Raw genomic sequence first — 22,297 nt, 5'->3', positions numbered from 1 at the left:
GCTTACGGGGGAGGAGGTGGGAAAGGCGGCCAGATAGACGAGACCGATTAATGGTATTTATTGAGCACTTACTGTGTGCAGAGCACTGGACTAAGCCCTCGGGACAGGGTTGGTAGCCACATTTCCTGCTCCCGACGAGTTTAGATTAAAGATACTCGAGTTGGACTGTAACCTGGGTGCTTTAACTCTGCCCTCTCCTCTGCCCGGCCAAATTACTCCTCCATCCTTATTGCCACCCATGCCCATCGCTCCCGTCAGTTGTCCCAGACATTTAACTTGTCTGCTGTGTGACCTCGGGCAAGTCCACTTCACTTCCCTGAGTCTCAGTGACCTCATCTGTAAAATGGGGATGAAGACTGGGAGCCCCGCCGTGGGACAACCTGATCACCTTGTATCCCCCCCAGCGCTTCGAACAGTGCTTTGCACATAGTAAGCGCTTAACAAATGCCACCATTAATTAATTAATCAATTAACAAGAAGCAGCGTGGCTCAGTGGAAAGAGCACGGAGGTCATGGGTTCGAATCCCGACTCCACCAATTAGCTGTGTGACTTTGGGCAAGTCACTTAACTTCTCTGGGCCTCAGTTCCCTCATCTGTACAATGGGGGGTGAAGACTGTGAGCCCCCGTGGGACAACCTGATCGCCTTGTAACCTCCTCAGCGCTTAGAACAGTGCTTTGCACGTAGTAAGCGCTTAATAAATGTCATTATTATTACTATTATTATTATTAACTCCCTCTTCAGGCCCCCCCATCTCTCTCCCCTACTGACCTGGCTGATTATATCCTGGAGGAAACTGAAACCATCAGGTGTGATCGCCCCAAAGATCTACCCTACTCCTTCTAAGGCCCTCCCACCCCTCCTTCAACTCTCCCCTCTTTCCCAGCAGTGTCTCTAGAGAAGATCTCCCGCCTCCTCTCCAAATCCACCCCCTCCAGCTGCGACTGCGACCCCATTCCTTCGCACCTTATCAAAACACTTGCCCCCCTCCCTTTTTCCCTCCCTAACAGCCACCTTCAACGGATCACTCTCCAGTGGCTTCTTCCCCACTGCTTTCAAACATGCCCACTTCATGCTGCTGCCCGGATTATCTTTGTCCAGAAACGCTCTGGGCATGTCACTCCCCTCCTCAAAAATCTCCAGTGGCTACCAATCAATCTGCGCATCAGGCAGAAACTCCTCACCCTGGGCTTCCAGGCTGTCCATCCCCTGGCCCCCTCCTACCTCACCTCCCTTCTCTCCTTCTCCAGCCCAGCCCGCACCCTCCGCTCCTCCGCCGCTGATCTCCTCACCGTACCTCGCTCTCGCCCGTCCCGCCATCGACCCCCGGCCCACGTCCTCCCCCGGGCCCGGAATGCCCCCCAATCCCTCTGCCCACCCGCCAAGCTCGCTCTCTTCCTCCCTTCAAGGCCCTGCTGAGAGCTCACCTCCTCCAGGAGGCCTCCCCAGACTGAGCCCCTTCCTTCCTCCCCCCCTCGTCCCCCTCTCCATCCCCCCCATCTTACCTCCTTCCCTTCCCCACAGCACCTGTATATATGTATATATGTTTGTACATATTTATTACTCTATTTATTTATTTATTTTATTTGTACATATCTATTCTATTTATTTTATTTTGTTAGTATGTTTGGCTTTGTTCTCTGTCTCCCCCTTTTAGACTGTGAGCCCACTGTTGGGTAGGGACTGTCTCTCTATGTTGCCGATTTGTACTTCCCAAGCGCTTAGTACAGTGCTCTGCACATAGTAAGCGCTCAATAAATACGATTGATGATGATGATGATGACCCAGGCATCCTTCTAGCCGGAGGGAAGCTGTGAAAGCGCCTGGAAACCAGCCGCACAAAGTTTGGGCTTCCTCTGGGCGTCTACACAATAGCCTTCCACAATAGAGGGAGGAAGGCAGGGAGCACAAACGGCAGAGAGGACGAGCAGTGCGGCCTGATGGGCAGCACACCTGCCTGGGAGGCAGAAGGACTTAATAATAATAATAACGACGGCATTTGTGAAGCGCTTACTATGTGCAAAGCACTGTTCTAAGCGCTGGGGAGGATACAAGGTGATCAGCTTGTCCCACGGGGGGCTCACAGTCTTCATCTCCATTTTAATACTAATAATGATGATGATGATGATGGCATTTATTAAGCGCTTACTATGTGCAAAGCACTGTTCTAAGCGCTGCGGAGGTTACAAGGTGATCAGGTTGTCCCACGGGGGGCTCACGGTCTTCATCCCCATTTTACAGATAATAATGATGATGATGATGATGGCATTTATTAAGCGTTTACTATGTGCAAAGCACTGTTCTAAGCACTGGGGAGGTTACAAGGTGATCAGGTTGTCCCACGGGGGGCTCACAGTCTTCATCCCCATTTTACAGATGATAATAATAATAAATGATGGTATTGGTTAAGCGCTTACTATGTGCAAAGCACTGTTCTAAGCGCTGGGGAGGATACAAGGTGATCAGGTTGTCCCATGTGGGGCTCACCGTCTTCATCCCCATTTTCCAGATGAGGTCACTGAGGCCCAGAGAAGTGACTTGCCCAACGGCTGACAATTGGCGGAGCCAGGATTCGAACCCATGCCCTCGGACTCCCAAGCCCGGGCTCTTTCCACTGAGCCACGCCGCTTCCAATCCCGGCTCTGCCCCCCGTCTGCTGGGTGACTTTGGCCAAGTCGCTCCACTTCTCTGGGCCTCGGTTCCCCTCCTTTGTAAAACGGGGCTCACAGTCGTCAGGGAGGGACGTGGACTGCGTCCAACCCGACTGGCCTGTGTCCGCCCCGGCGCTTAGTACAGGGCCTGGCACGTAGTAAGCGCTTTCCAGATACCATAAAAAAAGGCACTTCACTTCTCTGTGCCTCCGTCTGCTCATCTGTAGAATGGGGAGCAAGACCACGTGGAGTGTGTCCAACCTGAGGGCTTAGTTTGGTGCCTGGCACATAGTAAGCGCTTAAATGCCGTAAATAACTCACTTATCTTCTCTGCGTCACCATTCCTTCATCTGGAAAGCGGGAATTAAGATTGTGAGCTTCTGGGTTCTAATCCTGGCCCCACCACTCGTTCATTCAAACACCATAATTAATCGATCGATCGATCAATTGTATTTACTGAGCGCTTACTGTGTGCAGAGCACTGCACTAAGCGCTTGGGAAGTCCAAGTTGGCAACGTATAGAGACGGTCCCGACCCAGCAGCGGGCTCACGGTCTAGGAGGGGGAGACGGAGAACCAAACCAAACATATTAACAAAGTAAAATAAATAGAATTGTTTTTATTTTATTATTATAAATATTAGAATTATTTTATAATTATGATTATTATATAGGACAGGGACTGTGTCCAATGCAATTAGCATGTATCTCCCAAGGGGATAAAGGTTGCTCTGACTCATGTCACTGACCGGGTTACAGGGGTGACTGACCCAGACAACTTTGACCGGACAAGTAAAAGCAGACAGGGTTATTTCCAGCACTCCACATTCACAGCCTGCCACCAGGAAACAGTCTTTCTTTCTTTCCTCTCTTCTTTCTCATTCTTCTTTTTCTTTCTCCCTTTCTTCCTCCCTTCCCTTCTTCCTTTCTCTTTCTTTTCCACCTCATTCTTCCTTTTCTTTCTCCCTTTCTTCCTTCCTTCCCTTCTTCCTTTCCTTCTCATTCTTCCTTTTCTCCCTTTCTTCCTCCCTTCCCTTCTTCCTTTCTCTTTCTTTTCCTTCTCATTCTTCCTTTTCTTTCTCCCTTTCTTCCTCCCTTCCCTTCTTCCTTTCTCTTTCTTCTTTTTCTTTCTCCCTTCCTTCCTTCCCTTCTTCCTTTCTCTTTCTTTTCCTTCTCATTCTTCCTTTTCTTTCTCCCTTTCTTCCTTCCTTCCCTTCTTCCTTTCCTTCCTCCCTTCCTTTCCTTCCTCCCTTCCTTCTTTCCCTTCTTCCTTTCTTTCTTTTCCTTCTCATTCTTCCTTTTCTTTCTCCCTTTCTTCCTTCCTTCCCTTCTTCCTTTCCTTCCTCCCTTCCTTTCCTTCCTCCCTTCCTTCCTTCCCTTCTTCCTTTCTTTCTTTTCCTTCTCATTCTTCCTTTTCTTTCTCCCTTTCCTTCTCATTCTTCCTTTTCTTTCTCCCTTTCTTCCTCCCTTCCCTTCTTCCTTTCTCTTTCTTTTCCTTCTCATTCTTCCTTTTCTTTCTCCCTTTCTTCTTTCCTTCCCTTCTTCCTTTCCTTCTCATTCTTCCTTTTCTTTCTCCCTTTCTTCCTCCCTTCCCTTCTCCCTTTTTCTTTTCCTTCTCATTCTTCCTTTTCTTTCTCCCTTTCTTCTTTCCTTCCCTTCTTCCTTTCCTTCTCATTCTTCCTTTTCTTTCTCCTTCCCTTCCTTCCCTTCCTTCTTCCTTTCTCTTTCTTTTCCTTCCTTCTTTCCTTCCCTTCCTCTCTTAGCAGGCAAACACATTTATTTTAAAACTGGGTGTTCAATTTTCCTCCCTCTCAGGCTCCTTTCCTTGGGCAGGTCACTTGGCTCCTCTGGGCCTCAGTTTCCTCATCTGCAGAATGGGGATCCAATCCCCACTCTCAATCAATCAATCAATCGTATTTATTGAGCGCTTACTGTGCTCTCCCTCCTACTCGGACTGTGAGTCCCACGTGGGGCCTGATGGCCCTGTATCTGCCCCAGCGCTTTGTACAGTGCTTGACACATAATAATAACGGTAATGATAATAATTATGATATTTGTTAAGTACTTACTATATGCCATACAGCTTTAATTCTATTTGTTCTGACGATTTTGACACCCGTCTACGTGTTTTGTTTTGTTGTCTGTCTCCCCTTCTAGACTGTGAGCCCTTTGTCGGGTAGGGACCGTCTCTACATGTTGCCGACTTGGACTTCCCAAGCGCTTAGTACAGTGCTCTGCACACAGTAAGCGCTCAATAAATACGACTGAATGAATGAATGAATGAAATGTCAGGCACCGTGGTGGATTCAAACAAACTGGACTGGACGCAGTCCCCATCCCACGTGGGGCTCACGGTCTCAATCCCCATTTTACAGATGAGGTGACCGTGGCCCAGAGCAGTGAAGTGACTTGTCCAAGGTCACACAGCAGACAAGTGACGTGGCGGGATTAGAACCCACATACGAAGTCCTGAACAAATACCCCGATTATTATGATGATGATTACTAGTAGGACGCTGCTTCTCTCTCAGGAGGCGTTGAATAAAATAGACTGCGAACATTGGGAGCACACTGGATAGTCACCCCAGCCCCAACCCCACGGCATTATGTATATATCCCTAAATTCTATATTAAAAATGACTTATTTATTCCCATTCACATCCGTTTCCCCAGCTAGACTGTAAGCTCATTATGGGCAGGGAATGGGTTTGCTAATTCTTGTTGTGTGGTAATAACAATAATAATAATAATGAGACAATGAACAATGATAATGAATAATAATAATGAGAAGCAGCGTGGCTCAGTGGAAAGAGCCCGGGCTTTGGAGTCAGAGGTCATGGGTTCGAATCCCGGCTCCGCCACACGTCTGCTGTGTGACCCTGGGCAAGTCACTTCACTTCTCTGAGCCTCCGTTATCTCATCTGCAAAATGGGGATTAAGACCGTGAGCCCCACGTGGGACAACTTGATCACCTTGTATCCCCCCCCCCCAGCGCTTAGAACAGTGCTCTTTACATAGTAAGCGCTTAACAAATGCCATTATTATTATTTATTATTAATAATAAATTGCGATATTTGTTAGGTGCTTACAGTATGCCAGGCCCTGGACTGAGTGCTGGGGTGGATTTATTTATTTATTCATTTATTTTTACAGTACAGTGCTCCGCACAGAACGAGCTCTCAGTAAATACCATTCGACGATCGACTGAGGGGGCCGAATCCGGTAGCTCCGTCCCCCCAAAATCAGAGCCCCGCGCAGACCCCCAGAAGGGAAGCCAAGTCATTCATTCATTCATTCAATCCTATCTATTGAGCGCTTACTGTGTGCCGAGCACTGTACTAAGCGCTTGGGAAGTAGGGCTTTGAAGGGAGGAAGAGAGCTAGCTTGGCGGATGTGGGGAGGGAGGGCATTCCGGGCCAGGGGGAGGACGAGGGCCGGGGGTCGATGGCGGGACGGGCGAGAACGAGGAGATTAGAGAAGCAGCGTGGCTCAGTGGAAAGAGCCCGGGCTTTGGAGTCAGAGGTCATGGGTTCGAATCCCGGCCCCGCCACAAGTCTGCTGTGTGACCTTGGGCAAGTCACTTAACTCCTCTGAGCCTCAGTTCCACCATCTGCAAAAATGGGGTTAAGACTGTGAGCCCCACGTGGGACGACTTGATCACATGTATCCCCCCCGGCGCTTAGAACAGTGCTTTGCACATAGTAAGCGCTTAACAAGTGCCATCATCATCATTGGCGGCAGAGGAGCGGAGGGTGAGGGGTGGGCTGGAGAAGGAGAGAAGGGAGGTGAGGTAGGAGGGGGCGAGGTGATGGACGCCCTTGAAGCCCAGGGTGAGGAGTTTCGGCCTGATGCACAGATTGATTGGTAACCACTGGAGATTTTTGAGGAGGGGAGTCAAAATGTAATTCATTCATCCATTCATTCTCTTGCATTTATTGAGCACTTACTGTGCGCAGGGCACTGTACTAAGCACTTGGGAGAGGCCAATACAGCAGTGAATCCTCTTGCCAAATCTCTAAGCCAGTTCTCCGCGGGTCCCTTGAGTTTCTAAAGCAACTGCTTCAGGAACCTGCCTCATTTTTTTAAAAAAAATTTTTTTTGTTATTTGTTAAGCACTTACTATGTGCCAGGCACTATAATAACGATAATAACTACAATAATAATAATGGAATATGTTAAGTGCTTGCTATGTGCCAGGCACTACAGTAATGGAATATGTTAAGTGCTTGCTATGTGCCAGGCACTACAATAATGATAATAGTTACAATAATAATAATGGAATACGTTAAGTGCTTGCTATGTGCCAGGCACTACAATAATGATAATAATTACAATAATAATAATGGAATATGTTAAGTGCTTGCTATGTGCCAGGCACAATAATAATGATAATAATAATAACTATGGAATATTGAGAAGCAGCGTGGCTCAGTGGAAAGAGCCCGGGCTTTGGAGTCAGGGGTCATGGGTTCAAATCCCAGCTCTGCCACTTGTCAGCTGTGTGACTTTGGGCAAGTCACTTACCTTCTCTGTGCCCCAGTTCCCTCATCTGTAAAATGGGGATGAAGATTGTGAGCCCCACGTGGGACAACCTGATCACCTTGTATCGCCCCAGCGCTTAGAACAGTGCTCTGCACATAGTAAGCGCTTAACAAAGCTCTTTTAGACTGTGAGCCCACTGTTGGGTAGGGACTGTCTCTATAGGTTGCCAATTTGTACTTCCCAAGTGCTTAGTACAGTGCTCTGCACATAGTAAGCGCTCAATAAATACGATTGATTGATTGATTGATTAACAAATACCATTAAAAAAATATGTTAAGCGCTTACCATGTGCCGGACACTATTCTCAGCGCTGGGAAGTCAGATCTGACTCACGTGGGGCTCACAATCTTAATCCCCATTTTCCAGATGAGGGAACCGAGGCCCAGAGCAGTGAAGTGACTTGCTCAAGGTCACCCAGCAGACAAGTGATTTCTAGACTGTGAGCCCGCCGTTGGGTAGGGACCGTCTCTATATGTTGCCAACTTGTTCTTCCCAAGCGCTTAGTACAGTGCTCTGCACACAGTAAGCGCTCAATAAACACGACTGAATGAACGAAGCGATGGAGGCAAGATTAGAACCCAGGTCCTCTTGATTCCCAGGCCTGCGTGCCCGAGCTGTTAGGCCTCCCTGCTTCTCCTTGGATCCGTCGCTGGCCTCCGGCAGCTGAGCTGAGATCACGGAGTCCTGGCTGGAAAACGGGGATCGAGGCTTGGGAGTTGGAAAGGGACTGCGTCCAGCTCCACTGACTTGTATCCACCCCAGCGCTTAGTACAGTGCCTGGCGCGTAGTAAGTGTTTAACAAATACCATCATCATCATCACCACCACAGCCCCGTGGAAGGGGGGAATTAACCTGGGCAGGACCCAGAAGCAGCATGGCCCAGTGGTTAGAGCCCAGGCCCCGGGTTCAAGGCTGCGTGGGTCTGCATTCGAATCCTGCTCCTTTCTGGGGTGCCGCCCCTGCCCGCCTCCCTCCCTCCTCTGACCCCCTGCCTGCCCTCAGCCACCCACCCCTCTTCCTCCCATCTGCCTCCTGCTCTACCCCTTTTTTTCCTCACGTGGGCATTTGCTGCTGAATTCTTCCCAAGCGCTTAGCACGGTGCTCTGCACGCTGTAAGCGCTCAATAAATACGATTGAATGAATGAATCCACCCCCCTCTGCCTCCCATCCTCCCATCCTCCCCCTGCCCACCTCCATCCACCCACCCCTATCTGTATCCCTCTTCCTCATGTGGGCATTTGCTGCTGAATTGTTCTTCCCAAGCACTTAGCACAGTGCTCTGCACGCTGTAAGTGCTCAATAAATTCGATTGAATGAATGAATCCACCCCCTTCTGCCTCCCATCCTCCCCCTGCCCACCTCCATCCACCCACCCCTATCTGTATCCCTCTTCCTCATGTGGGCATTTGCTGCTGAACTGTTCTTCCCAAGCGCTTAGCACAGTGCTCTGCACACTGTAAGCGCTCAATAAATACGACTGAATGAATGAATCCACCCCCCTCTGCCTCCCATCCTCCCCCTGCCCACCTCCATCCACCCACCCCTATCTGTATCCCTCTTCCTCATGTGGGCATCTGCTGCTGAATTGTTCTTCCCAAGCGCTTAGCACAGTGCTCTGCACACTGTAAGCGCTCAATAAATACTACTGAATGAATGAATGAATGACCTCCCGGCTCCGCCGCTCGTCTGCTGTGTGACCTCGGCCAAGTCACTTCACTTCTCTGGGCCTCAGTTCCCTCACCTGCCCAATGGGGATGAAGAATGTGAGCCCCGTGTGGGGCGGGAACTCCGTCCAACCTGATTATCTTTTATCTTCTACAGCGCTGGAACATAATAAATGCTTAGCAAATGCCATAAAAATAAAAAAAAATAAATAAGCTAGTGTTTGGGGCAGAGGAGGGAGCTGAGGTGAACTCTTGAGGGGAGGGGGGGAGATGGGGAGGGAAACTGAGGAAAGAGTTGGGGGTGGGGGAACAGCTTCATCACCGGAAACTGTCGGGAGCAGGGAATGCGTCTATCAACTCGATTGTACTGTACTCTCCTTAGTGCTTAGTATAGTGTTCTGCGCACAGTAAGCATTCAAGAACTTTCTAAACGCTTAGTACAGTTCTCTGCGCACAGTAAGCGCTCAATAAATACGATCGAATGAATGAAACAGCGTCGATGACGGAGTCGGCACGGCTTGGCCCTGGCCCCTCTAGACCGTAAGCTCACTGTGGGCAGGAGATGTGACCATTGTGTTGTGTTGTCCTCTCCCAATTGCTCTGCACATAGTAAACGCTCAATAAATACGACTGTCGCGGGAGGTGAGCCTGCAGAGAGTGCCTGGAGACCGGAGAGGCCTTCCGAGCTTCCCTCGGGGTTCGTGTCCTGCTAATTCCCAAGCGCTTAGTACAGTGCTCTGCGCACAGTAAGCGCTCAATAAATATGACTGATGATTGATGATAATTCCCAGGGTGATTCCCGGCACCGCTTCCTCCGGGGGCCAGGCCGGGAAAGGAGACTGGCGGCAACAAGGAGCACGCGGGGGATTCCTGGCTCGGCTCATGCGGCGGGGACGGGGGCTTGTGTGGGGATGGGGGGTGTGTGTGTGAGTGTGTGTTTGTGTAGGAGGAGGTCCGTGGGAGTGGAATGGGAGCGGGAGTTTATTTGTATGTGTGTGGGAATGTGGGTAAGGAAGGAGGTGTGTATATGGCTGGGTGTGTTTGTGTGGAAGTGGGAGTTTGTGTATTTGAGTTCGATGAGAGAGGGTGAGAGGAGACTGAGACTCAGAGAGACTGTGAGTCGATAGACTGAGAGACTATGAAAGATGAGAGACAGTGATGAGAGACTAGGAGAGATTCATTCATTCAATCGTATTTATTGAGCGCTTACTGTGTGCAGAGCACTGGACTACGCGCTTGGGAAGTACAAGTCGGCAACAGAGACCTAACCAACAATGGGCTCTGAGAGACTGGGAGAGAGATGGTGATGAGAGACTATGGGAGAGAGACTGAGAGGATGAAAGAGAGTGTGAGAGGGATGAGAGACTGACAGAGAGACTGCAAGAAGATAAAGGAGAGACTGAGAGACACTGTGAGAGACAGAGAGACTGTAAGAGGATGAGACACAGAGATGGAGAGAAACTGTGAGACAGAGAGACTGAGAGACTCTGAGACAGAGATGGTGATGAGAGACTGAGTGGATGAGAGAGAGAAGACTGTGAGAGGATGAGAGACACAGAGATTGAGAGACACTGTGAGACAGAGAGACTCTGAGAGAGAGATGGTGATGAGAGACTAAGAGAGACTAAGAGTGGATGAGAGAGAGACTGAGAGAGAGATGAGAGACTAAGCAAGAGAGACTGTGAGGGGATAAAGGAAAGACTGAGAGAGACACTGTGAGACAGAGAGACTGTGAGAGGATGAGAGATAAGAGACTGAGACTGAGAGACTGTGAGAGACACTGAGAGAAAAACTGAGACAGAAAGAAACTGAGACAGAGACAGAGAGACACAGAGACAAACTGAGTGAGATACTGAGAGATACTTGAGAGAAACTGAAACTGAGTGAGAGACAGAGAGAAATGAGAAAGAAATGGAGAAACTGAGAGAGAGACTGAGAGACTGAAACTGTGAGAGGCAGAGGGAGAGACAGAGACTATGAGAGAAACTGAGGCAGAATATGAAAGACAGAGACTGAGAGGCTGACAGAGACTAAGGGGGAGAGACAGACTGAGAGACTGTGAAACTGTGAGAGGCAGAGTGAGAGACTGTGAGAGACTGAGACAGAGATAAAGGCTGAGAGAGACTGAGAGACAGAGACTGTAAGAGAAACGGAGACAGGCTGTGAGAGACAGAGACTGAGAGACGAGATAAACTGAGAGACGGAGACTGAGCAAGAGACAGAGAGAAATGAGAAAGAGACTGAGAAAAACTGAGACAGAGACTGAAACTGTGAGAGGCAGAGACAGAGACTGAGAGATGTGAGAGAAACTGAGGCAGAGTATGAGAGACAGAGACTGAGAGATTATGAAACTTTGAGAGGCAGAGTATGAGACAGAGACTGAGAGACATGAGTGAGAGACAGAGGCTGCGAGTGAGAGACAGAGACTGAGAGAAACTGTGACAGAGACAGAGACTGTAAGAGAAACAGAGACTGTGAGAGACAGACTGAGAGACAGAACTGAGAGAAACTGAGGAGACAGGGACTTAGTGAGAGACAGAAAGAGACAGAGAAACAGAGAAACTGTGAGGCAGAGTACGAGAGACAGAGACTGAGAGACTGTGGGAGACAGAGACAGAGCTGAGAGACAGAGACTGTGAGAGAAACTGAGGCAAAATATGAGAGACTGAGACTGAGAAAGACAAAGCCTGAAAGAGAGAGACTGAGAGAGAAATTGTGAGAGGCAGAGACAGTGAGAGAGAGACTGTGACACTGAGAGATAGAGAGTGAGAGACAGAGACTGTAAGAGACACAGAGACTGTAAGAGACAGAGGCTGAGGGACAGAAAGAGACTGAAAGACACTGTGAAAGTGAGAGCAACAGACTGAGACAGAGACTGAGAGATACAGAAAGAGACTGAGAGACACACACACACAGAGAGGCTGAGAGACTGAAACAGAGACTAAAAGAGATGAGACTATGAGAGACACACAGAAAGAGGCTGAGACAGAGACTAAATGAGACTATGAGAGACACAGGGACTGTGAGAGAAAGTGTGAGAGACAGAGGGAGGGGGGCAACCAGCACCCTATAAGGGACTGCCCAAGCCGGCCTGCACAGAGCAGGCCAGAGCAGAGCCCGGCGCAGCACAGCACAGCCCTGTCAGCATCAGCAGGAGGAAGAGGAGGAGGAGGGCGGCCCGGCTCATACATGCAACCAGGGCGAACTGAAACCAGTCCTTCCACTTCAGGAGCACACAACCGTCTTGTGACCGAGCCCTTCCCCTGGCCCTCACCCACGTCCTGCTACCAAATAAAGGCAGGGAAAGGCCCTGCTGCAACCACAAAGTTGCTCTACACAACAAAAAACCAACACACATACACACTTTCTCCCTCCCTCCCCCTCTCCCCTGCTATCATTCATTCAATCGTATTTATTGAGTGCTTACTGGGTGTAAGCACTCAATAAATATAACCTGTATATATGTATTTAACCATAATATAACCTGTATATATGTATATATTTATTACTATTTATCTATTTATTTTACTTGTACATATCTATTCTATTTATTTTATTTTGTTAGTATGTTTGGTTTTGTTCTCTGTCTCCCCCTTTTAGACTGTGAGCCCACTGTTGGGTAGGGACTGTCTCTATATGTTGCCAATTTGTACTTCCCAAGCGCTTAGTACAGTGCTCTGCACATAGTAAGCGCTCAATTAATACGATTGATGATGATGATGATTTAACCATAATATAACCTGTATATATGTATATATTTATTACTCTATTTATCTATTTATTTTACTTGTACATATCTATTCTATTTATTTTTTGTTAGTATGTTTGATTTTGTTCTCTGTCTCCCCCTTTGAGACTGTGAGCCCATTGTCGGGTAGGGACTGTCTCTATATGTTGCCAAATTGTACTTCCCAAGCGCTTAGTCCAGTGCTCTGCACACAGTAAGCGCTCAATAAATACGATTGATGATGATGATGATGGGTGCAGAGCGCTGGGCTAAGCGCTTGGGAGAGGACACTATAACCACAGACACATTCCTGCCCACAACGAGCTCACAGTCTAAAGGCGGGGGGGACACAGACATTCATGTCAATAAATAAATGACAGATCTATAAGAGAAGCAGCGTGGCTCAGTGGAAAGAGCGCGGGCTTTGGAGTCAGAGGTCATGGGTTCGAATCCCTGCTCCACCACAAGTCTGCTGTGTGACCTTGGGCAAGTCACTTAACTTCTCTGAGCCTCAGTTTCCTCATCTGTAAAAATGGGGATTAAGACTGTGAGCCCCACATGGGACAACTTGATCACATTGTATCCCCCCAGCGCTTAGAACAGTGCTTTGCACATAGTAAGTGCTTAACAAATGCCATCATTATTATTATCTATACTGACGTGGTTTGGGATGGAGGATGAATGAAGGAGCAGAAGGGAGTGGGAGAAGAGAGGAGGGCTCAGTCGGGGAAGGCTTCTTGGAGGGGGTGGGCCTCCAGTAAGGTTTTGAAGTGGGGGAGAACAATTATCTGTCGGAACTGGCGGTCATGGGTTCAAATCCCGGCTCCGCCGATTATCAGCTGGGTGACTTTGGGCAAGTCTCTCTGGGCCTCAGTCGCCTCATCTGTAAGTTGGGGATGAAGACCGTGAGCCCCACGTGGGACAACCCCATCACCTTGCATCCTCCCCCGCGCTTAGAACAGTGCTTTGCGCGGAGTAAGCGCTTAACAAATGCCATCATTATTATTATTATGTGAGGAGGGAGGGCATCCTCTCCACTCAATGTCCTTCCTTTCATCATCAATCGTATTTATTGAGCGCTTAGTGCGTGCAGAGCACTGTGCTAAGCGCTTGGGAAGTACAAGTTCGGGTACAAGGACCCCGCAGGGCTTAGTGGACTGAGCGCCGGGGCCTTCTCATCCCGGCTCCGCCACTTGTCCGTTGGGTGACCTTGGGCGAGCCGCTTCACTTCTCCGGGCCTCCCCTCCTTCGTCGGAAAATAAAGATTAAGCGTGAGGGCCCTATGTGGGACGGGGGCCGTGTCCACGCTCAGAACAGTGCTTGGCACACAGTAAGCGCTTAGCTAATACCACGATTATTACTACTAATTATTGTTACCTGAAATTTCTTTAGATTTAATGCCCGGCTCCCCCTCCAGACTGCCAGCTCGTTGTGGGCAGGGAACGTGCCTGTCAAAGTGGTACTGTATAGTATTATTGCATTATGTACTGTGCTCTCCCAAGCGCTTAATACAGTGTTCTGCACACAGTGAGTGCTCAATAAATACCACTGTAAGCTCGTTATGGGCAGGGAGCACATCTGCTGATGCTACATACAGGTGCTGTGGGAAGGGGAAGGAGGTTCAAATCCCAGTATATATATATATATATATATACACACACACACATATGTACAGATTTATATATACATATATATATATATATATACATATGTACAGATTTATTCCTCTATTTATTTTACTTACTGTGTACTGGGATTTGAACCTCCTTCCCCCTTCCCACAGCACCTGTATGTGTGTGTGTGTGTATATATATATATATATATATATATATATATATATATATACACACACACACACACACATATGTACAGATTTATATATACATATATATATATATATACATATGTACAGATTTATTCCTCTATTTATTTTACTTACTGTGTACTGGGATTTGAACCTCCTTCCCCCTTCCCACAGCACCTGTATGTGTGTATATGTATATATATATATATATATATACACACACACACACACACACACACACACACACATATCATGTACAGATTTATATATACATATATATATATACATATGTACAGATTTATTCCTCTATTTTACTTACTGTGTACTGGGATTTGAACCTCCTTCCCCCTTCCCACAGCACCTGTATGTGTATATATATATATATACACACACACACACATATGTACAGATTTATATATACATATATATATATATATATACATATGTACAGATTTATTCCTCTATTTATTTTACTTACTGTGTACTGGGATTTGAACCTCCTTCCCCTTTCCCACAGCACCTGTATGTGTGTGTATATATATATATATATATATATATATATATATATACACACACACACACATGTACAGATTTATATATACATATATATATATACATATGTACAGATTTATTCCTCTATTTATTTTACTTACTGTGTACTGGGATTTGAACCTCCTTCCCCCTTCCCACAGCACCTGTATGTATATATATATATATATATATAGGTGCTGTGGGAAGGGGAAGGAGGTTCAAATCCCAGTATATATATATATATACATATGTACAGATATATATATACATATATATATACATATGTACAGATTTATTCCTCTATTTATTTTACTTGTACACATTTACTATTCTATTTATTTTGTTAATGATGTGCATCGAGCTTTGTTTCTATTTGTTCTGATGACTTGACACCTGTCCACATGTTTGGTTTTGTGGTCTTGCTTCCCACTTCTAGACTGTGAGCCCATTGTTGGGTCGGGCCCATTTCTATATGGTGCCAACTTGTACTTCCCAAGCGCTTAGTACAGTGCTCTGCACACAGTAAGCGCTCAATAAATACGACTGGCTGAATGAATGAATGCAAGGCACTGTACTAAGCGCTTGGGAGAGTACGAGGCAACCGCAACCAGCTCACAGTCCAGAGGGCGAGACAGATGTTCCTATAAATAGCTCTCTGCACACAATAAGCGCTCAGTAAATACCAATGATTGATACGGAACATTTCCACCCCTTCCAACTTCCACGAGGTCGGGCGGAGAGGGTGACGAAATGTTCGGAAACCCATCGCTTTGCCAGGAAAGTAGGGAGGGGGAGAGGGAGGCGGGGGGAATTCTTTCTTCCACAGAGAAAACCCTCTCTGTTTCTCAATCCAGGAAATCACACACAGCGCGCTGGACGGTGTAGTTCATTGATAACAACAACTGTGGAATTTGTTAAGCGCTTACTACGTGCCAGGCCCTGTTTTAAGCGCCGGCATGGGTACGGGATAGTCGGGTTGGGCCCTGTCCCACATGGGGCTCGCAGCCTTCATCAATCATCAATCAATCAATCAATCGTATTTATTGAGCACTTACTGTGTGCAGAGCACTGTACGAAGCACTTGGAAAGTCCAAGTTGGCAACATCTAGAGGCAGTCCCTACCCACCAGTGGGCTCACAGTCTAAAAGGGGGAGACAGCGAACAAAACCAAACGCACTAACAAAATAAAATAAATAGAATAGATATATACAAGTACAATAGATAGAATAATACATATCAAAGTATCTTCCAGAGAGCTGACCAACCATTCATTCATTCAACCGATGGTATTTATTGAGTGCTTACTATCTGCAGAGCACTGTACTAAGCACTTGGGAGAGTCCAATAGACAAAAGAGTTAGAAGGCATATATATTCCCTGCCCACACAAGCTTACAGTCTAGAGGGAGCAAGGCAGGTATGCCTTGATCCTGAGGGAAGGCCAATTTCAAAACAGTACAAAGATGCTTTCCTATTTAATGAGCTTACGGTCTAGGGATTTAACCCTCGGAGGTCAACAATCAATCAATCAATCAATCAATCGTATTTACTGAGCGCTTACTGTATGCAGAGCACTGTACTAAGCGCTTGGGAAGTCCAAGTTGGCAACATGTAGAGACGGTCCCTACCCAACAGCGGGCTCACAGTCTAGAAGGGGGAGACAGAGAACAAAACCAAACATACTAACAAAATAAAATAAAAAAAAAAGATATGTATAAGTAAAATAAATAAATAGAGTAATAAATATGTACAAAAGAGCCCGGGCTTGAGAGTCAGAGGTCCTGGGTTCTAATCCCGGCTCCGCCACATGTCTGCTGTATGACCTTGGGCAAGTCACTTCACTTCTCTGAGCCTCAGTTGCCTCATCTGTAAAATGGGGATGAAGACTGTGAGCCCCCCGTGGGACAACCTGATCACCTTGCATCCCCCCCCGGCGCTTAGAACAGTGCTTTGCACATAGTAAGCGCTTAACAAATACCATCATTATTATTTTGCTTCTGGCGTGCTTTCAAAGGATGTGGTACACTGCTCCGTATATGATCGAAGCACCAGAGCAGCGGGATGGAAAGACCTCGGAGTCAGAGGACCTGGGTTCTAATCCCGGTTTCGCCACTTTTCATTCATTCATTCTTTCAATCGTATTTATTGAGCGCTTACTGTGTGCACAGCACTGTGCTAAGCGCTTGGGAAGCACAAGCTGGCAACATCTAGAGACGGTCCCTACCCAACAGCGGGCTCACGGCCTAGAAGGGGGAGACGGACGACAAAACAGAACATATTAACCAAACAAAATAAATAGAATAGTAGATATGTACAAGTAAAATAGAGTAATAAATCTATAAACAGAGGTTTGGGAAGCAGAGAACTGAAGGAAGAATTCGTTATTCTAAAAAAAAAAAACAATCACGAACATTACGAACATTACTCACATTTTAGACTGTGAGCCCACTGTTGGGTAGGGACTGTCTCTATGTGATGCCAATTTGTACTTCCCAAGCGCTTAGTACAGTGCTCTGCACATAGTAAGCGCTCAATAAATACGATTGATTGATTGATTGATTGATTACTGCAGGGCGGGGAGACACGCGCCGAACGTTTTTGTGGAAAAACGATCCGGGCGGCGGAGGGAAGCACGGATCGGAGCGGGGAGAGACGGGAGGCCGGAAGGTCAGCGAGGAGGCTGCTGCGGGAATCCAGGCGGGAGAGGGGAAGTGCTCGTATTAACGGGATAGCGGCTTGGATGGAGAGGAAAGCGCAGATTTTAGCGGTACCGTGAGGGCGGAACCGTCGGGATTTGGTGACGGATCGAGCAGGTGGGCGGAAGGAGAGAGAGGAGTCCAGGACAACGTCAAGGTTACGGGCTCGCGAGATGGGAAGGATAATGATGCTGTCTACGGAGGTAGGAAAGACAGGGAGAGGCCAGGAATTCTGTTTTGGACACGTTTAACGTGAGGTGTCATCCCAGCTGTCATCCAAGCTTCCTAACTCTCCCCCTCGTCCCCCTCTCCATCCCCCCATCTTACCTCCTTCCCTTCCCCACAGCACCTGTATATATGGATATATGGTTGCACATATTTATTACTCTATTTATTTATTGTACTTGTACATTTCCATCCTATTTATTTCATTTTGTTGGTACGCTTGGTTCTGTTCTCTGTCTCCCCCTTTTAGCCTGTGAGCCCACTGTTGGGTAGGGACTGTCTCTACGTGTTGCCAATCTGTACTTCCCAAGCGCTTAGTACAGTGCTCTGCACCTAGTAAGTGCTCAATATGATTGATTGATTGATTGATTGATCCGAGCAGGGCCGTCTTCAAGGCAGGAGGAAATGAGAGGTTGCTGGGAGGGAGAGAGGGCAGGGCTGGAGAGGTGGATTTGGGAACCATCCGCCTAGGGATGGTCGTTGGAGCCTTGGGAGCGAATGGGTTTTCCCAGGGAGCGGAGAGGATCCGGAACTGAACCTTGGGAGACGCCCCCCGTCAGGCAGAGGAAAAGTGGGCAAAAGAGGCCGAGGAGGAGCGGCCAGAGGCACGGGAAGAGAACCAGGAGAGGATGGGGTCGGTGAATCCGAGGTTGGAGACGGTTGGAAGCGCTTAGTACAGTGCTCTGCACACAGTAAGCGCTCCATAAATACGATTGATTGACCGTACATATCTGTTCTATTTATTTTATTTTGTTAACATGTTTGGTTTCGTTCTCGGTCTTCCCCTTCTAGACTGTGGGCCCGCTGTCGGGTAGGGACCGTCTCTATGTGTTGCCGACTTGGACTTTCCAAGCGCTTAGTCCAGTGCTCTGCACACAGTAGGCGCTCAATAAATACGATTGATTGATTGATTGATTGTACATATCTATTCTATTTATTTTATTTTGTTAACATGTTTGGTTTCGTTCTCGGTCTCCCCCTTCTAGACTGTGGGCCCGCTGTCGGGTAGGGACCGTCTCTATGTGTTGCCAACTTGGACTTCCCAAGCGTTCAGTACAGTGCTCTGCACACAGTAGGCGCTCAATAAATACGATTGATTGATTGATTGATTGTACATATCTATTTATTTTATTTTGTTAATATGTTTGGTTTTGTTCTCGGTCTCCCCCTTCTAGACTGTGGGCCCGCTGTCGGGTAGGGACTGTCTCTATGTGTTGCTCACTTGGACTTCCCAAGCGCTTAGTCCAGTGCTCTGCACACAGTAGGCGCCCAATAAATACGATTGATTGACTGATTTACAGATGAGACCCACAAAAGTGACGTGACTTGCCCAAGGTCACCCAACAGACAAGTGATGGATCTGGGATGAGAACCCAGGTTGTTCTGATTCCCAAGCCTGTGCTCTAGCCACGGGGTCATCCTCTGTATCATCATAATCAATCAATCATATTTATTGAGCGCTTACTGTGTGCACAGCACTGTACTAAGCGCTTGGGAAGTACGAGTTGGCAACATCTAGAGACAGTCAATCAATCAATCAATCGTATTTATTGAGTGCTTACTGTGTGCAGAGCATTGTACTAAACGCTTGGGAAGTACAAGTTGGCAACATATAGAGACAATCAATCAATCAATCGTATTTATTGAGCGCTTCCTGTGTGCAGAGCACTGGACTAAGCGCTTGGGAAGTACAAGTTGGCAACATCTAGAGACAGTCCCAACCCAACAGTGGGCTCACAGTCTAAAAGGGGGAGACAGAGAACAAAACCAAACATAGTAACAAAATAAAAGAAATAGAATAGATATGTACAAGTAAAATAAATAAATAGAGTAATAAATATGTACAAACATATATACAGGTGCTGAGGGGATAATGATAATGGTGGTACTTGTTAAGCGCTTCCTAAGTGCCAAGCATTGTTCTAAGCGCTGGGGAGGTTACAAGGTGATCAGGCTGTCCCACGTGGGGCTCACGGTCTTCATCCCCATTTTACAGATGAGGGAACTGAGGCCCAGAGAACTTAAGTGACTTGCCCAAAGTCACACAGCGGGCAAGTGGCGGAGCCACCTACGCTTTGGCATTGGCAATAAAAACTGTGTATCTGTCAAGCGCTTACTATGACTATGAGCCCACAGTCTCTATATGTTGCCAACTTGTACTTCCCAAGCGCTCAGTACAGTGCTCCGCACACAGTAAGCGCTCAATAAATAGGATTGATTGATTACTAAGCGCTGGGGGAGATACAAGTTAATGGGGCTGGACGCCGTCCCCGTCCCCTGTAGGGCTCATGGTCTTCATCTCCGTTTTCCGGGGGAGGGAACCGAGGCCCAGAGAAGGGCCATGACATGCCCAAGGTCACACAGCCAACAAACGGCAGAGCGGGATTAGAACCCAGGTCCTTCTGACTCCCAGGAGCAAATCACTGCTTCGCCCCACGGCGCTTACGTCCGGACACTGTCATTTATCCACTCGGTCTCGCTGCCTCACTCATTCCTATGTATTGAGCGCTTAGTACAGTGCAGGCGCTTAGTCCAGTGCTCTGCACACAGTAAGCGCTCAATCATCATCATCAATCGTATTTATTGAGCGCTTACTGTGCGCTGAGCGCTGTACTAAGCGCCTGGAAAGTACAATACAGCAATAGAGAGACACAATCCTTCTCTACGCACCCCTCCGCCGACCTTCCCCGGAGAGCCCCTCATCTTGGTTAGTACATCATAACGGGTTTTTTTTTAATTCATCATTTCTAAGGATTAAATACGATTGATTATTAAATGTAATTAATAATTAGACTAAAAATTAGATGAATAAATCTAATCAATAATTAAATACGACTGAATGAATGAATAATTCAGCATATTGGAGTCCTCTCCTCCTTTATAGTAATAATAATAATAATAATAATGACATTAATTAAGCTCTTACTACGTGCAAAGCACTGTTCTAAGCGCTGCAGGCTCATCACCAGGCTTCATTCATTCCTATTTATTGAGCGCTCACTGTGCGCAGAACACCGTACTAAGCGCTTGGGATGATTAAATACGATTGATTATTAAATCTAATGAATAATTAGACTAAAAATTAGATGAATAAATCTAATCAATAATTAAATATGACTGAATGAATGAATAATTCAGCATATTGGAGTCCTCTCCTCCTTTATAGTAATAATGATAATAATAATGGCATTTATTAAGCGCTTACTACGTGCAAAGCACCGTTCTAAGCGCCGCAGGCTCATCACCAGGCTTCATTCATTCCTATTTATTGAGCGCTCACTGTGCGCAGAACACTGTACTAAGCGCTTGGGATGATTAAATACGATTGATTAAATCTAATTAATAATTAGACTAAAAGTTAGATGAATAAATCTACTCAATAATTAAATAGGATTGAATGAATGAATGAATAATTCAGCATATTAGAGTCCTCTCCTCCTTTACAGTAATAATAATAATAATAATGGCATTTATTAAGTGCTTACTACGTGCAAAGCACCGTTCTAAGCGCTGCAGGCTCATCACCAGGCTTCATTCATTCCTATTTATTGAGCGCTCACTGTGCGCAGAGCACCATACTAAGCGCTTGGGATGATTAAATACAATTGATTATTAAACCTAATTAATAATTAGACTAAAAATTAGATGAACAAATCTAATCAATAATTCAATACGATTGAATGAATAATTCAGCCTATTAGAGTCCTCTCCTCCTTTATAATAATAATAATAATGGCATTTATTAAGCGCTTACTACGTGCAGAGCACTGTTCTAAGCGCCGCAGGCTCATCACCAGGCTTCATTCATTCCTATTTATTGAGCGCTCACTGTGCGCAGAACACCGTACTAAGCGCTTGGGATGATTAAATACGATTGATTATTAAATCTAATTCATAATTAGACTAAAATTTAGATGAATAAATCTAATCAATAATTAAATACGATTGAATGAATGAATAATTCAGCATATTGGAGTCCTCTCCTCCTTTATAGTAATAATGATAATAATAATGGCATTTATTAAGCGCTTACTACGTGCAAAGCACCGTTCTAAGCGCCGCAGGCTCATCACCAGGCTTCATTCATTCCTATTTATTGAGCGCTCACTGTGCGCAGAACACTGTACTAAGCGCTTGGGATGATTAAATACGATTGATTAAATCTAATTAATAATTAGACTAAAAGTTAGATGAATAAATCTACTCAATAATTAAATAGGATTGAATGAATGAATGAATAATTCAGCATATTAGAGTCCTCTCCTCCTTTACAGTAATAATAATAATAATAATGGCATTTATTAAGCGCTTACTACGTGCAAAGCACTGTTCTAAGCGCTGCAGGCTCATCACCAGGCTTCATTCATTCCTATTTATTGAGCGCTCACTGTGCGCAGAACACCGTACTAAGCGCTTGGGATGATTAAATACGATTGATTATTAAACCTAATTAATAATTAG

This window comes from Tachyglossus aculeatus, chromosome 23 (genome assembly GCF_015852505.1).
Source record: "Tachyglossus aculeatus isolate mTacAcu1 chromosome 23, mTacAcu1.pri, whole genome shotgun sequence".
Lineage (NCBI taxonomy): Eukaryota > Metazoa > Chordata > Mammalia > Monotremata > Tachyglossidae > Tachyglossus > Tachyglossus aculeatus.
This window is presented reverse-complemented; position numbering follows the sequence as displayed.